The sequence below is a fragment of the Echinops telfairi genome, unplaced genomic scaffold, assembly GCF_000313985.2.
Source record: "Echinops telfairi isolate 266 unplaced genomic scaffold, ASM31398v2 ScPeMD7_7475;HRSCAF=8513, whole genome shotgun sequence".
In the NCBI taxonomy this organism is placed as follows: domain Eukaryota; kingdom Metazoa; phylum Chordata; class Mammalia; order Afrosoricida; family Tenrecidae; genus Echinops; species Echinops telfairi.
Window position 1 is genome coordinate 6,744,437 of NW_022111379.1, and position 19,704 is coordinate 6,764,140.

At 45.9% G+C, this 19,704-nt stretch overlaps 1 protein-coding gene and 1 non-coding gene across 2 annotated transcripts in view; both read left to right on the top strand.

Moving 5' to 3' along the window:
- THSD4 (thrombospondin type 1 domain containing 4) overlaps positions 1 to 19,704 on the top strand; it is a 721,258-nt gene that overhangs the window by 380,171 nt on the left and 321,383 nt on the right. The gene's annotated exons all lie outside the window — the stretch shown is intronic.
- LOC115867917 lies at positions 16,967 to 17,129 on the top strand. Its single transcript, XR_004045317.1, has one exon. It is a non-coding gene; the product is annotated as a U1 spliceosomal RNA (small nuclear RNA).

Consider the following 19,704-nt stretch of genomic DNA (forward strand, 5'->3'; position numbering starts at 1 on the left):
GTCAAACATTTAAGTAATTAGCTCAAACCTAATTAAGGGCTGGAACTGCTCCAGAGTTCCAGGCCACCGAGCTCATTCTAGGCTCCGAGATGAAGGGTGTGGAGAAAGACAAGCCGTGTGCTACTGGTTGCTCCCGTCTTAAAGACCTTTCCCAGAAACTCACCCTACAACTTCCACCCACATCCCCTTGGAAGCTTCTAGCTAGCAGAAGGTGGGAAGCCGTGTTTTCACTAGTGAATTAAAGCATGCAACGACACCGCGTTCCATCCGAGGAGGAAGGGGAGAGTGAGGATGAGTAAGTGCCACAGGCAACATTAGAGGAAGGGGAAGATTGTAGCCTAACCTTGGGCCCCCTTTCACCTGGGAGGCTGACAGCTGGGAGTGACAGACGCCGTTCCAGGAACGTTTGCTGAGACCTCAGCCCTGAGCAGGGTGATGAACCAGGTAACCACCAGGCAGAGAAACGGAAATAAGTGAACAGTGTACACACTTCAGAATTTTCCAAACTGATGGAGAGCGCCAGCTGGGCAGTCGCATTGTCACCCCAGAGACTAATTTGCAGGAGGAAAGACGGAGCCGTTGGCCCTGAGATGATACCCCTGTGAAACAGGAATGTAAATAAACAAGTGTGAGTGGTTTCATAAGGTTCTGTTAATAGGGAGAAGAGAAAGGATGTATGGGCAGATGTATATGTATGAAAATGTATTTCTCTCTATAGGGTCACTGAGTCAGAATAGACTCAGTGGAGTGGATTTGGGGGTTTGGGGGTTATGTATACATACCCACACCTCACTTATTACCTTGGTTAGGTTCCAAAGGACAAGTCCCTATGCAAAAATGGAAGCTGATCACAGCCGATCACAAAATGAAGCATGGCCACCTCATTACAGAACTACCCAGAGGTCTGTGGTTCGAACCCACCAGCTGCTCCACTGTTGGGAGAGTGCCCGTGTGCTTGCATGCAGATCACAGCTTTGGGGGGGGATGGGGAGCTAATCATGATGAGCGCAGGAATGAAGAAGATGTTCTGAAACGGGCTGTGGTCGTGATTGTACAACTCTTCTTGAGGTGACTGGACTATTGAATTGTATATGTGAATTGTATGCCAGTAAAACTGTTGGGGATAAATCAATTACAGAGTTGAAGCCCTGTGACGCAGACTTATACTGTCACTGTCTGTAGAAATAGATTCAACGACAAAACCAAGTAACGTGTGTTTGTAGTGTTTACCACTTTGCTTCCTTGTTCAAGGAATTCTTTATATAGTGATACACTTAAACTTTCTCTCTTTTTTTTAACTAAAGAAGTACCACAATTTATTGAAGACAACAAATATTTTTGTTACAATACAGTTAAACTCTTTGTGTGTGTGTGTGTATAAGAAAGAGGTTTATATACAAGAACATTTGAATATTGAGAAAACACCCCAGCCCAGTCCACATCAAGTCCATAAATCTAATATTAGCCCATATTTCTGATACCAATCTTTAAAGTCCTCTCCAGACTCACACAATATATGCAATGACGCCGAATGCAGGAAGATCACAGGCCGGTGGGTGGGAAGTCTTGCAGATCCAGTGGCAATAGAAGCTTCTCAGTGCTGGCAGCAGTCTCCACGTGGCTCCTTCAGCTCCAGGACCCTGGCGTAGCTCCATGTGTCTTGTCAGAAAGCATGTCCCACAGGGAGTGAGCGTGTGTCCTGTCTCCAGTGAGCTATTTTATCTCCATCGTGCCTCCAAATGAGGTCATCCAGCTGTGACCTCCAAATGAGGTCATCAAGCTGTGACCACTCCACTTCTTCACTCTTAAGTCTCAAATTGACAACAGATTATATAGCTACCACAAGAGTCCCCTCATGTCTGCTGGCCCTCTGCAAAGCACAGTGCCCTTTGTTCACAGCGGCTCTTGCCTGATGGCTGATTTAGAGTAAGAGAGCCCAGGCTCACGCCCTCCCTCCCAGGGGTGCTGGCTGCATTTTTTCCGGGCCTTCTTTGTGTCCTCTCCCGTGGTCCATGGTGTGGCCAGTGTTCGTTGCACCAATTCTTCCTTGGTCTTCTTTCTACAGTTAAACTCTTAAGACTAATTTTCCCTGGGACAAATAGCCAAGCAACCTTCACTGGGTTGTACCAGTCTTCCAAGCCATGTCAGCCTCTGTTGGATTTTTTTGCCTTCCTGTTTATCAACATATATCTTTGCCAGTCTTGGGGCATAACCATAGGGCTCTAAAGTGTTTTCATTTGTTGAAATGCCACGATGGATTTTTCATCGCATGGTTTCAAAATAAAAGGACTCCGTGTCTGGTGAATAAGGGGGAGTACTGCTTCAGGATCATCAACCTGGTGCACTTGGCAATTAAGATGGAATTTTCAAAGTGAAGAATTAAAACATGTTTGGATTAAAATTATATTTAAAAGCAATTCAACTCTTTAACTGGGGAGAACAGGGTGTTGACTGACCCTCGTAATAATTTAAGTATTTGTCTTCCCTGGGGCATGGAGCCAACCAATGTGGCTTGGTGATAGAAATCTAATACTCACTTGAATTTAACGATTAAATAATTTTTAACACATGGAAACCCTGCTGTTGGATTAGATTGCTCAAACCGATATTAAGTTTTAGCACTCTGTCCAATCAGAGAGGATCCAAGGGAATAAGCTGTGTAGTACCGCAATCCATCATGCTTTCCGAGGAGAGCAGCACATTCTTCTCGAGCAAGCTGATTACCGCTCACCTAATTAAAGTGTTATCATTTGAGCGTCAATGTAACCTAAGACCTGCAAAACCTTCCTGCTGTGTACAAGTACGTTCAGGGTGCTTCGGAGTAGTTTATATTTTTTCCCTGAATTATGATGGGATGCTGATCAGACCTTAGTGATCGTGGCTGCAGAGCAGTATGTTATTGTCTCTCTGCTGTTGTGTGTGTGTGTATTTAATAAATGCTCCATTGTTGCCTTTCCTAACACACTTCTTCTTTAGGGTTTCCCTGGAATCATCCCCACCCTACCACCCGCCCCCCTCTGCCTACAACCCCCCTTGGTTCCTGGACATGGCAGTAGCCACCATCACTGGGCTCTCAGGCTCATTTTCTACCCAAGCTAGCCAGGGTAATCTCACCGCAGGATTTTGGCCATCTAATTACGAAGTCCAGAAACTTGTGTTAGTGTTTTATATCGGTATAATTTATTTTCATTGTACTCTTTGAAACCCCCTCAGATAAGATTGTTGTTGACGATAAAAGGTGTTTTTGAACATCACCAAAGCCTTTGGATTTTCTTTCCCTTCGTGTTCTTCCGTGGAGGAAGTAGGAAGGAAGATGAGAGCAATGGACACATAATAAGTGGTTTCAATGTTGCAAACCCCTCAGTACAAACCGATGAGGTAAGTGTTGGCGACTTTATTTTCCAGTAATGAAACGGAAACCTTTGACAACTTCTGTGATTAGAGGTCACGCACCGCATATATGAGCGTTTGGGGTTGCCCAAAGTGGGCTTGTTTGACTTCCAAATCTCCCGCCTTCTACTCATTCTTACTCCTTTCCTCCTCCTCTTCCTCCTCCTCCTCCTCCTTTTTTCATCAGTCTCCCTCTCATTTTCACTCGTTCTCTCCCCGCCCCTCCCAATTTGGCTTTTCAACTGCTCCAACGTGAGCTATTGGCGCTCCACATTCCAGTACTAAGGGATGCCAAGGTCATTATTAACGATGCTTTGGAAAGGGCATTTCAACAAGCGGAGGCTGAGTTGATGGAACAATCCAGCACCCTCTTATGTAATCCACTAACTCTTACGGATCTCCATTGAACAGCTAGCATTTGATGGACGATTTGAATGTGAAAATTCAGGTAACTTCCCCACCACCCCTGGGGCCCTCCAGGGCCGTTCTGTGCATCGGGGTCACGGCAACTTCTTTCTCCCATCTCAGCCCCTTTCCTTCGTACTTGTCGCACACTTTCAAAAGCCACCTTGGGAACACATCACGCAGAGAACATACCTATTTAAGGACGTTTAAGATCTGCCCAGGAATGTGGAACACGTCTAAATATAAAACTGAGAATGAGGCCTCTGACATTGATTGATTTCAGGAATAAAGTAAAACTAATCCATGATACCGATCTCATAGAGAAATATTTTCATAAAAATCCAGAATATTTGTGGGAACGGGACCTTAATTAGAGCCCCATTGTACGGAAATAGCCTGGCCGTTAGAGTTGATACAGTTAATGAAAGGAGCAGAACATGATTAGGGCAAGTCTGTGAGTTTGGGGCATTGCAGCTGTTCAGCATGCCTTTCTATAGTACAAAGTTGGCCCAGAAAAAATTTTTTAAATACATTTCCAAAATTAACTAGGAGAATTGAAGTTCGTCACCATGCGAGTGTGGATTTTCACCCTAGAGACAAGTGGTGGTTGCACACAACATGGTGAAGGCACCCTGGCTTGTAAACTTTTCAGATGGTTCATTGTATAGGAGGCAAACTTCACCCTGATTTGAAAAGCAAAATATAACAATAATCAAAAATCAGGGTGGGGAAATGAGTGGAAAGGTGTTGGGTGGCTTTCTGGGAACGTTCGTGGTTGACAGCAAAGGACAAGTCAGCAGGGCTCACGGAGGAACAGGTGCGCCGTTCTTTATCCAAAAGCACGCGTGGAGGCGGTTTGAACAAGTTTACAATGTATTAAAAAGCTTCCAACTTGAAATTAACTGACTATTACAGCAATGAACCAGGTTGCATGCTTAGAAATAAAGAAACTCAGGGGCTTGGAGAGGAACCCAAACACAAGCAAAACAGTAGAAAGGGAACTGCACGGAGAGACCTAACAGTTGAAGAGGTATTATTGTTTGTTTGTTGTTTTAGTTGTTATGTTTTCTTTTGTTGCTGTGTTGCGCTTTGCTCTGTGTTTGGCGTGTTAGTGTCTCTGCATGTCTATCTGGACAAGATAGGTGGAATGAACAATTCAGAGGAGAGGACAATGGGACCGATGGCTCTGGAGGGACACCGGAGAGGGAGAGATGGGGGAAAGGAATGGGCGTGCCAACAAACCCAGGGACAAGGGAACAATAAGTGATCTAAAGTTGATGAGGAGGAGGGCATAGGATGCTTGGGCGGGGCTTGATCAAGGGCAGTGTAGCCGAGAGAAATTAACAAAAACCCGAATGAAGCCCGAACATGATAGTGGAACAAGAGAAAAGTAAAAGGAAATAGAGGAAAAAACTAGGAGGCAAGGGATATTTATAGAGATCTAAATGCAGCCATGTATCTATGTAAATACTTTATATATAATGACAGAGGAATGATCTATGTACATATATTATTAATAAAGTATTACAGAGCAGATGAACATTGGGCCTCCACTCAAGTACTCTCTTAATGCAATCACACTTTGTTTTACTAACCTGGCACTGTGTGATGCTCACCTTCCCTGACACGATCGCTGAAGACAAAATGGGTGCATAAGCAAATATGGTGAAGAAGACTGATGGTGCCCAGCTATCAAAAGACATAGTGGCTGGGTCCCTAAACGCTTGAAGATAAACAAGCGGCCATCTAGCTGAGAAGCAACAGAGCCCACATGGAAGAAGCACACCAGCCTGTGTGATCATGAGGTGTCGATGGGATCAGGTATCAAGCACCAAAGACCTAAAACAAAACAAAATCATATAGATGTAAATGAGGGGGAGGGCAGAATGGACACCCAAAGCCCATCAGTAGACAATTGGACATCCCCTGTCAGAAGGGCCACAAGGAAGAAATGAGCCAGTCAAGGTGCAGTATAGCACTGATGAAACACACAACTTTCCTCTAGTTCTTTAATGCTCCCCGCCACACACACTATCATGACCCCTTATAAATCAGGCTAGACCAGAACATGTACACTGGTACAGATAAGAGCTACCAACACAGGGAATCCAGGACAGATAAACCCCTCAGGACCAATAAGGGGAGTAGTGAAACTAGAAGGCTAAGGGGAGTGGGGTGGGAGAAGTAAGGGGGAACTGATCACAATGATCGATGTATGGTCCCCACCCAGAGGGACAGACAACAAAAAAGTGGGGGAAGGGAGACAGTGGTTGGTGTAATACATGAAAAAAAATGATAAATTATTAAGGGTTCATGGGGGAGGGAGGAGAAAAATGAGCTGATACCAAGGGCTCAAGTAGAAAGAAAATGTTTTGAAAAGGATGATGACAACAAATATACAGATGTGCTTGACACATGGATGGATGTATGGATTGTGATAAGAGCTGTAAGAGCCCCCAATAAAAAAGTTTTTTTTTAATGAGAAAAGGAGAGTAACAAATCCAACCATTATCTGAGCACTCAGTAAAGGGAAACTGCTCTACAGACGGTAAGAATTGGCTGCTTTAAGAAGCCCTGGAGCACAGTGGTGAAGCACTTAGGCTCTAAACTGAAAGGTCAGCAGTTGGAACCCATCAGCTGCTCTTGGGGAGAACAGTGTGGCAGTTCTGCTTCTGAGAAGATTTATACCCTTGGAAACCCTATGAGGCAGTTCTTGCCCTCTCTTACAGGGTCACAATGCGTTAGATTAGACTCAATGGCAATGGGTTTGGTTTGGTTTGGATCGATAGAACGAGGGCTTGGGTCAAGCACACCTTAGTCCTCCAAGTGACATCATTTTTCTTTATCATTTAAGGAGGGTTTGTTTTTGCAGCAGCAGATTTGCCCAATATAATACACAGATTTCTTGACAGCTGCTTCCATGGGTCTTGACCGTAGATCCAAGTAAAATGAAGTCCTTTGACAACGCCCTCTTTTCTCCATTTGTCACGATTGCTCGTTGGTCCAGTTGCGAGGAATCTGCTTTCTTTACCCTGACTTGTAATCCATACTGAAGGCTGCAGGCTTCCATCCTCATCAGCACGTGCTTCCAGCCCTCCTCCTGGACAGCCAGCAAGGCTGTGTCATCTGCATATCCAAAGTGATAATGAGCCTTCCTCCACTCTTGAATCCGAGTTCTTCTTAACAAAGTCGGCCTCTCTGATTCTTTCCTTAGTGCGTCAATTGCCACGAGTTGGAATTGCCTCCCTGGCAGTGAGCTTGGTTTGGGGCTTGGCACATAGCTTGAGTAAGTGTAGTGCAAGAACACAACCCTGGCACACCTTTTTAAATACGTTTAAACCATTCAGCATCCCTTTATTCTCTCCCAGTGATTACCTCTTTGTCTCCGTACCAGTTACGCCTGAGCATAGTGCAGCGTTCTAAAGAATTCCCGTTCTTCACATGTGACCCCTGGTTTGTCATGATCCGCACCAAATATGATAGGGCTCTGAATATGTTTCTCCAAACATCTTCCTGGGAGGAGAAATGGATGTGTGTGCATGCAGGATCCGGAAGGCCATGAGGATGAGCAGTGAGGCTGTTCACTCTGTTGTGAAGAACTGCCAAAAGGCTAACACACGGGGTCTTCGTTGTCTCAGGCCCTTCGAGGAAGCTACCTGAGAAAGGTGAAAGCTGAAGTGATGCAAATAACTGGAGGAGCTAGAGAAAAGTCTGTGTTTTGGTTTGGTTTGGTTTTGATGGCGAGCCAGCGTCAAAACCACAAGTGCAAGGACTTTGAGAACCGACTCGCTGGATCCACTTTTTAAATAAACTTTATTTTGGAATGATTTCGTTTCATAGAAAAGTTTCAAAGACGATGCCGGACGTTGCCTGTCTATCCCTCACCCAGTGTCCGTTTTCCAGAACATTACCGTCTTACCTTATTCACGAAGGTCCGTTTGTCAAAATGGAGTTGGAGACATCTGTGTCTAACTTTCAGCTAAACTCCAGGCTTTTGTTCGGATTTCACCAGTGTTTCCAGGAAAGCCCTTTTTATGTCACAGGGTCCATACCAGGCCACCACGCTGCATTTAGTCGTCACGTCTCCTTTGTCTGGGACAGCTCTTTAGGGTTTGCTTTCCATGACCTTGATCGTTCTGAGGAGCGTGGCCAGATAGTTTGTAGAGTGATCCTCAGAATGAGTTTGCTGGATCTATGGATGCTCGCATTCAGGTCCACTTGGGTGGCCTGAGAGGCCCTCTCTGCTGTGGCTGGATGCTCTGCTGGGTCCTTGGGGTTTGTGGTCCAGCCCCAGCTGTCCTGTTGCTGTGGCCTTTGCCCGATAGGGGCTGTAGGGCTTTGGGGAAGAAGATCGTCGAGGTGTATGCCATACCCTTTTCGTTGTATTAGGAGGTAAAGGATCCCCACACGACACCACTGGTGATGATCACCTGGGGTGCTGATTTTAAACTATGTTTCTCACCGCCCTGTGGCCAGCATGTTGCCATTCTTACAGCCAGCCTCTCCTCCGGGAGGCTCATGTCACATGGTGCCGAGGTTCTTCGCACCGGTTCCCAGGACTCTGGATTTTGATTGACCTTGTTCACACAAATACCCCTTCCTCTTTAGTACCAGCCATCCATCCCTGTACAGATCTTTGTTGAGTCTCTCCTCGAGCACTGTCTTAATTAAAAACAGGGGTCCTCAAACTTTGTAAACAGGGGGCCATTTCACTGTCCCTCAGACCCGTTGGAGGGCCGGACTATAGTTTTTTAAAAAAAAACTATGAACAAATTCCTATGCACACTGCACATATCCTATTTTGAAGTAAAAAAGACAAACGAGGCAAAAACACCCGGCGGGCCGGATCAATGCCCTCGGCAGGCCGCATGTGGCCCGCGAGCCGTAGTGTGAGGACGCCTGGAAAGAGACCGTCATGAAAGGCCTTCTCGGAGGGCTGAGGAGGGAAATGAAAGAGCTGAAATGCAACATTAGATTCCGCAAAAGAGCAAGACGCGAGAAACATGGTAGCCAAACGTGAGACGGCCAAGTCAAACAGGGGCAAGTGTTGTGATTTAAATGGCAAGAGCAAAAATGGAAACGTGGTAAGAAAGCAGACGTTTCAAAATCGAGAGGGTCCAAGTTTAACATAAACGTTGTGGAAAAGTGGAGGAAATGTCAGTGGTTCCAGTTTGTAGGGGAGGAGGCCCATAGCTGGAAAAATAAACTGCAAATCAGGTAAGGGACATCTCACTGGAGGGCCAAAGAACACAGTTATCTGATCTTGCCAGAGGGAAGTGCTGTCAGTCGGAAAGTGCGTGAAGCGTCTGGCAGCGCCCAAGTGATTGATTAATAGCTATCAGCTCCGGCTTCATGAAGCACTCCGCGCGCTACCCACAAGGCTAGGAAACCGGCCTGTTGTTTTCTTTGTAAGAGCAGAAGCTTCAGTTGTTTGTTTTGAGACGCAAATGACCCATCTGAAGCAGTCTATGAAATCCTTTTTGGCTGAAGTAGATGGATAAAGGGGTGTTTTGACACGGCGTGAGAAAAAGAATCGACCATGGCTGTTTCCTGACTGTGACCCATGCCTACAATGCCACCCTGCACATTTTCTTTCACTTGCTAGCATCGAACCCTGGTGAAGCAGCGGTTACATGTTGGGATGTGATCTGAAAGGTCAGCAGTTTGAAACCACCAGCCGCTACTCCGAAGAAAGATGGGGCTTTCTGCTCCTGTAAGCAGTTACAGTCTCAGAGACTCGGGGCCAGTTCTGCCCTTTCCTGTACACAGGGGTCACTGTGAGTCAGCACCCCCTCCGTGGCAGTGAGTTTGGTTAGTTTTGGTTCCTCTTGGGGGGCCTGAGAGGCCCCCTCTCTGCTGTGGCTGGACGCTCCGCTGCTTCTTTGGGGTTTGTGTTCCAGGCTCAGCTGGCCTTTTGCTGTGGCTTTGGGCGATTCATAAAGGACCGATCAAAAGAGGAATGATGTCCACGTGCTATGGAATTTAGGTTGATTCATCTTTGACTTTTGGGGGGTCAGGGGGAGCTTGACTAGCATCCGTAGACTTATAAGCTCAAGCGAGACAGGAAAAATACTCAAGAAAGGAGTTGCCCAGACGGCAGTGGTGGCTCTGTGGTAGAATTCTTGCCTTCCATGAGGGAGATCCAGGTTCAATCCCTGCTCGGTGCACTTCACGTGAAACCGCCACTCATCTGTCAGTGAAGCCTCGTGTGTTGCTTTGATGCACAGCAGTTTTCAACAGAGACAGACCAGGAAGAAAGGCCTGGCCACCGGCTTTTGAAAAATCAGCTCTCACACATAAAAACAACAGTGAGGAGGGTGTCATGAGACCAGGTGAAGGTTTATTTTATTGGAAGCGGCTCAGGGGCAACTAACAACAACAACAACAGCATGGAAAAACAGCATGGAATGCTTAATACTTTCTGAAAATTTCACAGCCTGAAAATTTCACAGCCTGAAAATTTCCAACATGTCTTCCAGCTCAAACATTTCGAATCTCCTTGAGTGGCGAGCGGGAGTGCTAAAAGCACTAAATACTTCTTCCCTTTCTGAGAGAGGGACGGAGGAGGATCAGGAGCAGGGGACGGAGAAGAAAGTGCTGTTTTTGAGGACCATGTTGTAGGCAATAAGGGACAGGAGAAGGGGGTACCCCTCCAAAATGGATTCTTTTTTCAAAACTATGTATTTAAATTTTTTTTTTTTTTACAAAGCAACATTATCACCTTCAAAGTACTCTCCATTGCACTTAATACATTTGTCGTATCTGCAATTCCCTTCTTGGGAACCTTTTTCAAACTCATCTGTTTGGATGGCTGACAGCACCTCCCTCATTTTTTCCCTCACCTCTACTATGTCGTCACATCACTGTCCTTTCATGTCCCTCTGCATTTGAGGAAACAAAAAGAAGCCGCACGGAGTGAGGTCAGATGAGTAAGATGCATGGCGCAAGAGCCATGCTGGGCTTTTTTGCCCAAAACTGGCTCACTGAGATGGCTGCATGAGCAGGTGCATTGTCAGGATGGCAAAACCAGTGCCCCGTCTACCACAAATCAGGCCTTTTTTGTTGCACGCTGTTATGCAGTGTTACCAGAACCTCTCAATAGAAAGCTTGATTAATAGACTGTCCTGTGGAATCAACTCCACATGCACTATCCCCCTCACATCAAAAAACAAATGAGCGTCAGTTTTGGGGGGTACCCCCGCATACTTCACATCATTTCATGTTGAGGAGGCAGCCCTTCATGTGTCTCTCGTGCCCCTCCCGTCTTGCCAGTACTCTGGGAATAAAGGCTGGCCTTCCTTTTATCCAACCATTACTCAGGGATGGGCTTTCAGTGAGTATGAGAATTGAAGGCCAGCGCCAGGACCAAAAGTAGGCTTGCTTTTCGCCTGCTGTAGAAACAGGACATCCCCCAAGCTGCGTCTTCCTCAGCTGTGTCACACAACAGCACAGCATAGAGCCTCCATTGGTCTGGGCGGGGGCAAAGAGTACCCACATCGATGCTGATGCTCATGCTGTGTTGTGAGCCATGATGCCCTTTGTCCCAGGACCCAGCTTCCATGAATCAATAATAAGCTAAACGAGTTTGTAAGTGGGGTAAAATTAACCACTCAACCCAATAATTATTCCAATTACGTGGTGGCAGTTGAGCAAAGAAGACATGCAGCATCTTGATGAAATATTAAGCAACTGATAATGGGCAGAGCTAGAGGTCAAATCAGATTGTGTTTGTCTCAAACCTCAGCTATTGTATCAGTGGTTTTCACCACATCAGATACCATACTGCCTCCTTTAGTAGTTCGAAACCATGTGGTAGGAAATTAACTGACAAGTTCAAATGTACTGCCCTGTCTTCCTTAAGAAAACAGTTAATCTTATTAGCCTGAACTACTTTCCCCAGAAAAAAACTTACCATCTTTTTATCTATTTGGCAGATTTGTCTGTCATGCTACACAACTGGTTTACTTAGTTAAGTGAAACCATTTAAATTATGGTTACTATGTTTTAGAGTTGGCTTAATTTTTTTCTCTGGAAATCTCCAGTGCATACATATTATGGATGTTCGTTAAAATGAAATGAATACAGTAGCAATGATTTCAGTACCCATGTTGGCAGAAGTTATCAGCTTCCCAGCTGGTCTAAGAGCAGGTACTGAACACCATAGGATCCTATGTCATTGGACCTGTACTATGACAAGCTTCGTATTGTTTTAAAATATGACATCACCCATTGAATAGAAATTTGTTCTGTTGCTAGAATACCCAATACGTTTACTGAAAGTACTGAGCACGGGGCCTGGGAACTAGCAGACGCACAGTACATTGTGCATATTATTATCGTCATGGTGCCTGGGGGCAGAGTGGTTACGCATCGGTGTGCTAACCACAGTGCCAACAGTTCTAAAGCACCAACCACTCCACAGGAGAAAGAGGAGGCTTACGGTCTCAGAACCCCCCAGAGGCAGTTCTACTCTGTGCTACTGGGTCGCTGTGAGTCAGCAAGAACTCAATGGCAGTGAGTTAAGTCGTTAACGCACAAGGTTGCTAACTGAAAGATTGGAAGTTTGAAGTCACCAAGAGTCTACTTAAGAAAAACAAAAACAAAAGGCAGCCATTGGGAACCGTGGGGAGCACAGTTCTCCGATGCATACACACGGGTGGCCCTGAGTTGGAGCCTTCTTGACCGCAGCTGGTTGCTTTTCTCAGTAAAGTCAGGCAGATGGAAATAGCGCCACATCGTGGTAGGCAGGAAGCACACGGAGGAAAGGGGGGCAGCGCTATGCTGCTTGTGGCTGCGTGTGCATCCCGCCAAGCAAAAATCATTTCAGAAACCCGGAGGCTCAACGAGCATTTTTGTGTGGCTCCTTCTCGGCTTTTGGTTTAAATGACTAAAACCCAGTACCATCAAGTTCATTCTGACCCAACAGCAACCCGATGCAGGGTTCCCGAGACTGTACATCTTTACAGCCTGGGCTTTCCCCCTGAATCAGCTGGGGGGTCTGAACCACCGACCTTCTTAGCACCGTTTCTGTAACTAAAGTTGGGAATAGGGAGGAAGGGGAGTGGGAGGCGTTTCAAAGCCGGGGTGTTCTCAATAAGTTGAACACACGCATTGTTATGTCATGTTTCCTTCTTCCTACCAGCCTAAAAAGAATAAGATTTACTTTCATTACAAATATTTGTTGGATGTGTTTTCTCAAAAGCATTGAAACGTGGGAAAACCCAACCACCACCCCAACCCCACGCCCTAATACTTTCATGTTGGCTTTTGCTTTAATTTTGTCGCATTGCTTCTTTGATCCTGCCCACCATCCATCATTTCAGAAACTTTGATTAAATAACTGCTTAGCTTCCCAGATCCTTTGTGTAATGATTGTATTTCTTTTAATAGTCTATACAATCATCGCGCGCCTTCACAAAGCAGGTTCAGATGCCAGTGCACCTGGGCTCCTCCTGGCTCCCTGTGACTTAAAGCAAGTTATGTCACCTCTTAGGGCGTAGCTCTACAATTGATAAGGAAAGCTTAGCATTTAATGCACGCTCCCCACAGAGAAGGTGCTGGGGAGAGGGGGGACTGGTCATTAAATCCGTGTTTATAAAGTATCTTTACTTAGAGACCCCGGGGCAGGGCAATACACACAGAGGGATTTTAATATGCAACGTGGAATAATCTGGTCTCTGTGATCATCTCGACAATGGAATGTTGTGTGTGTGTGTGTGTGTGTGTGTGTGTGTGTGTGTGGCTTTTGGCTCCACACGCCCTATTGGGATCTTTCTTCTCTGGTCTCTGAGCTTCGTCGTGTTCCCAGGGGCAAAGAAGGCCAGGGTGTGGCTGGGCAAACTGAGCAGATGGCAAATCCTACGCCCAAGTGTGTTCCAACTGTATTTATGTAGGACAAGAAGCAACTGCCAATTCCTCTAAGTTGTGAGCGTGAATGTAAATCGGTGGAATAAGAGACACCCCCTCCTCCCCAGTTCCGCACACAAGGTTTTGTCAAAGCCTCGGGCAAATTACCCTTAATGTTGCTCACCCGCCATCTTTATGCGTGGTGCCAGCTGACGGCCACTGAGACGTGTGTTTCTGTGTTACGGAGACGGAGCGTCTCAGGCAGGCAGTATTTGTGCAAGACCCCCACCCTTCCAGTAACTACTCAGGATGACAGTCTATTGTAGACATGGTCCGGCTTTTTCCTGGCGCTTCTGAAAGGATGACTTCTCTCTAAGACCCGTGAAATGAGGCTAAGGAGAGGCCGTCAGGAAAGCCACGAGTTTTTAAGTTTAAGCTAATATTGAACGTAGGATAAGGGACGACTAGTAAATATTGTTTTATCTTCCCTCCCTTTCCCCTTGGGGCTTAATCGTGCAGCTCAGAACATTAAACACTTGCTTATTATTCCATCTGTATTATTAAAACAATGCTGGAATTCCTCTCCTGCTTTGTTTTTCTTCTCTTCCTTCTTTCTGTTTCTTTTGTAAGAAAGGAAGAGCACCGGGGTCTCAGCAGGACAGAGGGACGGCTCCTGTGGCAAGCAGCACACCTTTCAGGAAGAGACCAGCGGCTCCGTTCCGTATGGACACCCAACTCCTTGCCCGCTGCAGGCACAAATTCTTAACTGCAGCAGCATTTGAAAGCGGACTTCTAATGCTCAGCTCTCCCCACAGCAAGAAGGGATTGGCAGGAAATCGCTGAACCCACAGCAGCCACCTGACCGCGCTGAGCAGTGCTGACAATAAGGAGCTTTCCCACAAGGATGGACACCTTCTTCATCTACTCTGTATAACAGCTGGGCTTCACCTGGCCCTGTTAAACCCTTGAAACGTGGCTAGGGTCAGTGAGGAACTCAATTCTTACATTGTATTTCATCTAAAACGAATTTCTGTGTAAATAGCCACCTGTGGTCTGTGATCAGCCCATTGGGCAGAGCCCTGATGGTGCAGTGGGCTATGCACTTGGCGGCTGACCACAAGGTCAGCACTTTGAAACCACCAGCCACTCTGTGGGAGAAAGATGAGACTTTCGACTCCCATATAGAGTCTCAGAACCCTCCAGGGCAGCTCGCCTCTGCTCTCTGGTGGCCCTATGAGTGAGAATCGACTTGAGGGTGCTGAGTTTGGTGCGGGGAGAAGTCGCCGCAGGGACCAACAGACCCCCAAACACATACTGCGAGAGCACACTAAATTACAAGAATGTCTCTGATCTTTCTCTGATGCTCGCCGCCTCTGGACAGTGGCAAGTCCCAGGGCCGTCTCGTCGTGATGTTCACGGTTGCAGCGTCGGGTCCAAGGAACATCCATCTGCTGTCGAGAGCGCAGAACAACGCCACCCCAAAGATGCCATCTTCACGATCGCGGGCATGTCTGAGTTCACTGCGGAGGCTCTTGGGTCAAGCCAGCTCATTGGGGATTTTCATCTCTTCTGATTTCTGCTTTATGCAATACGGTCTCCTTCTCGAGCAATTTCTCCTTTCGGGTGACAGGTCCAAAGTAACTCGGGTGAGGTGTTTTGCCAAAGGAGAACTCTGGTTGGACTTCTTCTAAGACTGGCTTCTCCATTCTCCGGGCAGTCAGCAGTGTATGAACCATCACTTGCCAACACCGTGATTCAAATGCATCCGTCTCTTCTTCTCCTTTCTTTCTGTGTCGTCCCCCTTTCGTTTCCCAAACAAAACAAAACGCTGAGGCTTACGTCAGTTATACCTTAGTCATCAAGGGGACCTCTTTGTTTCTTCAAACTATCCAGAGGTCTTTTGTAACAGACTGACCCAGTGCAATAGGTCGTTTGATTTCTTGACTGCTGCTTCTATAGACATTGATGGCCAATCCAAGTCGAATGAAAAAGTTGACAAATTCAATATTGTCTTCACTTACAAGGCTGTTGCTTATCGAGTTGTGAGGATGTTTGCATTTCTTCATATTCGGGTGTAATCCATACTGAAGTCTGCAGTCTTTGGCGCAAGGGATCATGGTCATGTCGGCTGCGTGTGGCACGTTGTCGATGTGTCTTCCTAGAACCCTGGTGCCACTTTCTTCTGCGTACAGTCTGACTCTCCGGATTCTTTGGTCAGCACCCATATAGAATCTTTCAGGTGGAAAAAATGATGTTTCGCCGCAGGCCTTTTCTACTTTTGAACCCCGCACTGTCCCTTTGTGTTGCCTGTGTGACTGCCTCTTGGCCAAGGTCCAGGACATCCTGGAGCTCAGGTGAGGGGTCTGGAGTTCTCGTTCTTTATAATGTCACCCATCATTTGTTAGGAGCCACACAGGCAAATAGCTGTGCGTAGTCGACACAGGTGAAGATCATTCTGCCATGCTCCACTTTCAGCCAAGGTCCACCTGGCATCCGCAGTAGTATCCCTCTTCTGAATCAGCGTCAATGTCTGGTCCCTGCTGCTCTCTGTACCCTAACTTGTCTTACTTTTAGTAACTGCGTTGTGGAGATATAATTCACATACTATACAAAGTTTCTGAATCAATGGTTCTGGTATATTCCCCAGACTGTACAACCACCACTGCCATCAACTTCAGACCGTTTTCATCCCCCCAAACAGAAAGCTCATATTCATTCACAGTCACTCCCCATTTCTCCCTAACCCCTGTCCCCACCCCCAACTAACTACTGGGCAACAACTACGCCAGCAGCTAAAACCAGGCCAGGGCTGATTGTGGAAGAGGCTATCAACTGCTCAGACGTAAGTCCAGGATTAAGCTGAAGAAACTGAAAACAAGGCCGCAAAAGCCAAAATACAACCATAAGTTTATCCCACCTGAATTTCGAAAACATCTCAAGAATAGATTTGACACCTTGAACACGAATGACAGAGACCCGATGAGCTGTGGGTTGACGTCAAGAACCTCATTCACAAAGCAAGCAAAAAGATCGTTATAAAGACAGGAAAGAAATAAAAGATCAAAGTGGATGTCAGAAGAGAAGAAGTGAAGAAATCAACGAGCTGAATAAAACGTTTCAACGGGCAGCTCAAGAAGACAAGGCCAAATAGCATCATTAAATACGCACAGATGTAGAGTTAGAAAATCAAGAGGGAAGAACACATTCACCATTTCTTAAACTGAAAGAACTCAAGAAAATAGTTAAGCCTCACGTTGCAGTATGGAAAGCTTCCGGTGCGCAAAATACTGAATGGTGCAGGAAGCATCAAAAGAAGATGGAAGGAACACTTACCTTGCAGGGAGCTACCAGGATCACGAAGGTGGTTTTCCCAGGGCGAGGCTTATCCATTGCACTCCGGATGTGCTGACCCCTGCGATTTCCCCAAATGTGGGAAACTCGACTGCATAATTTGTGGTAGTGGGGGACTGTGTTCACGCTCTCCCCTGAAAAAAGAAAGAAGATGGGAAGAATACAGAGTTGCCTCACCAAAAAGAACTGGTTGTCGTTCTCCCGGGTCAAAAGGTAGCATATGAGCAAGAGCCAATCAATGGAGCTGAAGGAAGAAGTTCAAACTGCCCTAAAAGCAGTCAGAAACAAGGCTCCAGGAATTGATGGAATGCCAATTGAAATATTTCAACTGGATGATGAAGCCCTGGAAGCACTCACTCATCTATGCCAGGACATTTAGAAGACAGCTACTTGGCCAATTGACTGGAAGAGAGCCATGTTTTTACTTATTCCAGAGAAAAGTGACCCAACAGAACGCTGAAATTATGGAACAATATCATTGATATAATATGCAAGTAAAATTTTGCTAAAGATGATCCAACAACAGTTGCAGCAGTACCTTGCTGCAGTACAGTGCAGGGAGCTGCCAGAGGTTCAGGCGGGATTCAGAAGAGGACGTGGAATGCAGGACGTCATTGCTGATGTCAGGTGGATCTTGGCTGGAAGCAGAGACTCTCAGAAAGATGTTTTCTTGTGTTTTATTGACCATGCATTCGACTTCATGGATCATAACAAATTAAGTACAGCCTTGAGATGAATGGGAACTCCAATACGTTTGATTGCGCTCATTTGAAACTTGCACATGGATCAAAAGGCAGATGTGGGGACAGAACAAAGGACACTGTTGGTTTAAATCCGGAAAGGTGTGCATAGGCGTTGTGTTCTCTCACCATACTTATTCAATGTGTGTGCTGAGCAAATCAGGGAACCTGAATTGTATGAAGAAGAATGGGTCATCAGGACCCATCAAGCAACTTAGACAATTTAGATATGCAGATGACACAACCTGCCTTGCCGAATGCAAGGGGCAGGGGGTGGGGGCGGGGCTGAAGCACGTGCTGATGACGATCAAGAATTGCAACCTTCAGTGTGGATTACAATGCAACAGACCCAAATCCTCACATCTGGACAAATACATCATGATAAATGAAAGGCTGCAGTTGCCAAGGATTTTATATCATGCTTGGGTCCACAATCAACACTTACGGAAGCAGCAGTCAAGAGATCAAAAGACAGGTTGGGTTAGGTAAATCTGCTGACTGCACAAGAGCTCTTTAGAGTATTGAAAAGCAGGGGTGTTACTTTGAGGACAAAGGGGTGCCTGACTCCAGCCATGGTATTTTCAATGACCTCATGTGCATGTGGAAGTTGGACACTGAATAAAGAAGACTGAAGGAGAAGAAATGCACTTGAATGGTGGTGCTGGAGGCGAAGATTGAAAGTATCACGGACCACTACAAGACCAAACCAATCTGTCTGCAAAGAAGTACAGCCAGAGTGCTCCTTAGAGGCAAGGATGGCAAGACTTTGTCTTGCATACTTTGGGCATGTTGTCAGGAGAGACCAGTCCCTGGAGATGGACATCATGTGTGGTAAAGAAAAGAGGCAGCAAGAAAGAGGAAGACCCTCAACAGGGTGGATTTACACCATGTCTACGACAATGGGCCCAAGGGTAGGAACAATTGTGAGGATGATGTGGGAGCAGGCAGTGTTTCATTCTGTTGTGCATAAGGTCCCTATTGGTCAGAACTGACTAGATGGATCCTAATAACCACAATAAGTAATTGACTGTGTGTCTCTACAGATTTTCCTATGTGGAGTATTTCCTATCTATATGGACTTGTACAATATGTGATCCTTTGTAACTGGGTTCTTTTACTTAGTATAATGTTTTCAAGGTTCCTATGTCCCATGTTATAGCATGTTATCAGCTTGTCTTTCCTTTTTATGTCCAATAATGTACCATTGTATGTATGGATCACATTTTGTTCATCCATTCATCAGATGGTGAACATTTTGGTTGTTTATACTTTTGTTTACTATGAGTAATGCGTTTATGAATATTCATGATCAAGTTGATTGTGTATGTGTTTTCAGTTCTCTTGATTATATGCCTAGGAGTGCAATTTCTGGGTCATCACTTAATTCTCTGTTTAACCATCTAAGGAGACACCAATGGTTTTTTACAGCAGCTATACCAATGTATGTTCCCACCAGCAACTGAATAAACAAAATAAAACATAGTGGCTTCAAATCAATGCCAACTCACAGTGGCCCTATAGGACAGAGTAGAACTGCCCCCTCTAAATTTCAGAGGCTAACAGTTAATGGGCATAGACAGCCTGATTTTCTCCCTCAGAGCAGCTGGTGGTTTTGAACAGCTGACCTTTCTGCTTGCAAACCATGTTGCAAACTCATGACCACTACTTCACCAGGGCTCCTTGCACCTGTATGAGGACCCTCCATATCCTCACCCACACTTATTTTCTGACTTTTTCATTTTAGCCATCCTTGTGGCTGTGTTTTTGTTTTGCATATCCCTGATGGTTGGTTAAGGAGCATCGGTAGCACAGTGGGTTATGCACAAGGTCAAGGATTCAAATCCACAGCAGCCACATGGGAGAAAGATGAGGCTGTCTACAGTTGTAAAGAGTTGCAGTCTCAAAACCCCACATTTCTACCCAGTCCTATAGGATTGCTAGGAGTCGACTCAATGGCAAGGAGTTGAGTTGA